Raw genomic sequence first — 4,834 nt, 5'->3', positions numbered from 1 at the left:
ACATACCTTATATTGAAGATGGCAAAGGCAAAATAAAATTGCCTAACAAAGGAAAGGTACAAAAGCCTTTCAAATTAAACTTAAATATAATAAAATAATTTAAAACTAAAACAAATAGAAAAGAACAAAATGTGTAAACAGTAAATTAAACATTTTCTTTAGTGCAACTTCCAAATTATGCCCGGGACGTAGATGTAGATGGCAATGTAGACTGGGTTGAAAGGTTTTTGGTCTTTAAAACATCAACTTCAGTGGGAACAGTATTGTTGGTCTCCTTTTTAGCTAATGCTCTGATACTGTGCTCTCCAGGGGTGTGTCTCCCTATATCACCACTATAACGTGTCTACGCATTCCCAGGGTGATGTCGGGGACGCGTCCGCGGGCATTACAAGGAGCCTCTGGAAGATTGAGAGGTTGTTCCTTCTACTGAATGGGCGGATTTATATCCGCCCACTCAGAAGAAGGAGCTGCGGCCCTGTTTCCCGACGTTGCCATGTTAACACTGCTGCTGGTGAAGGAGCGGAGGGGAGAGCAAGAGAACCCTCCGCTCTTTCGGCTCCGCAGGCCAGAGAGAACAGCAGAACGGGCAGATCCGGCCCAGCCCGCAGGCCGTAGTTTGCCCAAGGCTGACTTAGCATAATACTCTCCAGGTCCACCCATCCATGCTGTCTCGAAAGGTAAGATTGCCTCCTTTTTTATGGCCAAGAAGTATTCCACTGTATAAAGACTATATAGCTGGCCTGTGCTGAAACAGAAAAATGACGTCAGACAACATGAGAGGAGTTTGGGGCTGCGATGGTTAGATGGTCAAGGGGAGGATCAGGAACAGCCTTCGGGGAAAGCCCTGCTCCATCTCCTGGGCTGTTGTGGAGAGGGCGGCTGGGAGAGTGACAGAGAAAGGGAAGCCCACCTTTTCTTCCTCCTCCCTGAATCCAAAGAAACACAACTATTCCAGGAGACCCTTGGCTTCCTCCAGAGCCAGGACACCCTCCGAAGGACCGTCCGGCTGAAACCAGCTGGAGGGGGATGTGCTGGTGACAAGGTTGCTGATGCTCAGGTCCAGGCCCCGCTCCTCCACTTCGTCCTGCTGTGGCTGGAGCTCTGCCAACCCCACGTGGCTCTGCCAACGGGCTGCACCGCCCGCCTGATCCCAGGAGCGTAAAGGGAGCCGCGGGGGTGGCTGGTGTGTCTCGGAGCTCCTGCTTCAGCGCTGCACGGCCCTCCTCTAAGTGACACTGAGCAATTCCAGCCCTGCCCTGTTCTGTCCACCCTCGGGGGCAGCTGGTTCTTGCTTTTGAACCCATCTCATGACACACAGAAAACTAATTACTAAAATCCTGTAGCACACCAAAAAATGTATATGTATTTTTTGCCAATCTGACCAAAAAACAGGTATATTTTTATTCAGTCCCACAAAATGGCTATTGTGTTGGCTGTTGTTATTTATTTGACAATCTGAGGGAAGAGAGGTCAGTGCTCCTGACTAAATAGTTTTAAAAACTCATGTGGCACATGGTTTGGAAATCACTGCCTTAGAGCCATATTTTTACCTTTTAGGTACCTAAGTAATAACTTTCTACCGAATTAACAATTACTTCTATTGTATTTTACTGTGTGGTTTCTACCTCCAGGTCTTCACTTATGTAAATCACACCCAGGAAGTGACCCTGGGCAGGGCTGGAGGGCTCGGGGTGGTGACAATGGCACAAGCAAAGCTTCCTCTGAGGCGGAATGGGCTGCCGACCCCACAGCAGGGACAGCCCTCCACGGACTGTGGCCTGGGTGGGCTCTCACATCCACTGGAGCCTTGACAGAAGGAAAATGAGAAGCTCTCCGCTCAAGGCCTCGTCAGACAACCAGAGAACTTTTTTAAAAAAATATATTTTATTGATTTTTTTACAGAGAGGGACAGAGAGTTAGAAACATCGATGAGAGAGAAACATCGATCAGCTGCCTCCTGTACTCTCCCTACTGGGGATGTGCCCGCAACCAAGGCACATGCCCTTGACCGGAATTGAACCTGGGACCCTTTAGTCTGCAGGCCGATGCTCTAGCCACTGAGCCAAACCGGTTAGGGCCAGAGAACTTCTTTCACAGCCTAAAACCACCCCTTATTTCTCACCCTCACGGGACTTCTATTGTTGGAAACGAGACACAATCTCATTGACAGAGAGCGCTCACCCTCGTCCCATGAGCCGCACTTCTGAGGAGAGAGCAGTTCGTCCTCTTGTGTCTGAGGAGAGGCCTTCCCTCCAGGGACTCTGCCTGGCCTCCCCCGGCCGCTGACTTGCCCAGGGCAGCCTTCCCGCTGAGCCCCTTCCTTCCACCCCTGGTCCCCTCCACACCTACAGCCAGGACCTGGTTTCCGACTGCCTGCAGGTCAAGTACCGGTGTGACTCCCATGAACGAAGCTTTGATAAAAGCCCTGCAGCCTGGGCGAGGCATCGGGGAGGACCTCAGTGGTGGCTGGCGGCCATGGCCTACTCAGCCCCAGGGGCCTTATGTGCTGCGCTCAGCAGGGTCATGAGCCTGAGGGGGGCAGTGAAGGGTTAGAAAAGACAGACAAGAGAGGAAAGCTGGGTCCCAGAGCGATGCCGCCTTCTCGTGGAGAGACAGCGCCACCGACCACAACTCACGTTGTTATTTTATAGCAGATGCCACGAGGCACAGGAAGGGCGGGTCAAGATGTTTACAGCATCCTCGTGGGTTTGATCCTACTCAATTACATGCACCTGAACTCTATCAAACCCACATTGCTCAGGCACGTGGGGCCATGCGGTCCGACCACAGGTTCAAGCTTCAACTCCAGCTGTTGGCTATCATGGTGCTGGGAGGCGCTGCCCTCCGAGCTGGGACTTGCACGTGGCCATGGAGGACTGTGCCCTCCCCTCAGCCCGAGGCTGGACCTGTCCAGATGCTGTGGCCGCTCCCCACAGCCTCACACTGGGCGAGGCCAGATGTGCGGCACCCAGTGTAGTCCTGAAGCGCTGGTGGCTCATCAGTGTCCGTGGAGGTGACTGGCTTGGCCTCACGTTGATCGCGCTGAGATGCCCGAGCGCCCCGAGCAGGAGGCAGAAGCAGCAGCCAAAGGCTCAGAGGCGGCACCGCTGCGTGAAGGCCCCGGGTGAGCTCAGCGCCCGCGCAACCGGCTGCCTCCTCCTCACCTCCCCGCCCCCCCTGCCTCCCTGCCTCCCTCTGAGGGGGCGGGGGCAGCGACAGAGGCTTCCAGCAGCACGGAGATGGGCGGGGTGGATTGTGGGAAATGGTCTGACCCACAAGGATGCGGCAGCAGCTAACTGAAGTCAGTCTAGGCTTGAAACGGGTGTCACTTGTTCGATGCAAAGAAAAACGCAGGTCTTGTAACCAGAAAACTGAGGTGAGTAGCCAAACAGTTTCTGACAGAGCAGCTTGCAGCCCGGGCGGTCCCTGCAGGTGGCTGTGCCCTGGGAGTGGAGCCAGCATCACGGCCCGCGGGCCCCTCGTCCCTCCCCGCCTCCCCCAGAGCAGAGGGACAGGCCACGCGGTGCCCCCACCTCTCAGGGTTCACAGACACTGGCTCTTACCTGTGCTGATTCCCACTCAAACTTCCACCCGGTGCAGAGGCCCATGGTCCAGGTGACAGGCGATGGCTGGCCCAGCACCCACTCCCGTGGCCTGGGCACCCAAGGACCCACTCTGCAGTTACTTCCCTGGGGCCTGAATATATGATGGGTGTTGTGGAGCAAACGCGAGTGAACGACCACTGGAGTCCAGACCAAATTAAAATTTAGGGAGCCTTTATTAGCCGGCCGGCGACTGCTCTGCCTTTCTCCACGCAGGGAGTCCAGAGAGCAGCCCTGACCCTTTGTGCGGGACCACTTTTAAGCACATTAACCACATCCTGTTTTTGCAGAACAAGTAACCCAAGACAAAACAGTTTTTCCCAAGCAACGTCAGGATCATGCCATTGACGACCATGTTATTCACAGGGTCATCCTGCTCTTCAGAAAGCTGACAGTGTCCTATGAAAGAAGGCCTACGTGCGGGGAAGGGGCCATGAGACCGTATCTCCAGGCCTGGCCTGGTGTCAGCACTGACAACTCTATCTGGGGCATAGTCCACAGCCTCTCTGGAATGGGAGTAGTAAGCATGCTCAAAAATTCCCACTCTCTAACATTTGGGGGCTCGTCCGGGGACAGACATTGTTGGCAACTGGCAACATGTCCGCATGGGTTCTGACCCACAGAGCGAGTGGGTAGGCTTCCGTAGAGGCCCCTGGAAACGACCAGCAGCAATGCCACTCCCAGGAGGACTGCAGGGCCAGCGCTCCCACCGCCACTGCGGAGGTCTGACAGACGCAGGAGGGGGAGGCCTGTCCCATCTGTCCTCTCGCCTGTGTGCTGAGGACAACCCCAGGGCAACCCCAGCTTTCTAATGGTGGGAGTGGATGTGAGTCCTCGTGAGCTCTGAGGCCAGAGAGAGTCCAGACAGCTCAGAGCTCTTCAGCTCCAGTCAGGTGACACGTAGCGGCCGGCAGGCACCTGGGGCAGGCACCTGAGGTGGGCACCTGGGGGCGAGCACCTGGGGCGGGCACCTGCGGGCGCTCCAGGAGCAGGCGGCACACGGACATCCCAGCATCTGTTCGGCACCAGCTGCTGTGCGGGAAACAGGTCAGGGCCCCAGGGAGCATGAGGCCTGGAGGGGCTCGAAGATCTCCCGTTCTTAGCACAAGGCACAGCTCCAGGTGGCAGGTGCCCTCGTGCGAGCGTACCAGGGGGCTTCCTGAGGGCAGAGCCCACACCAGCTCCTCCACCCACGGCGGACGCTTGGCTCCTACCGAGCAGCCTGCTCCAGG

The sequence above is a fragment of the Plecotus auritus genome, assembly GCF_963455305.1.
Source record: "Plecotus auritus genome assembly, chromosome: 12".
NCBI classification, from domain to species: domain Eukaryota; kingdom Metazoa; phylum Chordata; class Mammalia; order Chiroptera; family Vespertilionidae; genus Plecotus; species Plecotus auritus.
This window is presented reverse-complemented; position numbering follows the sequence as displayed.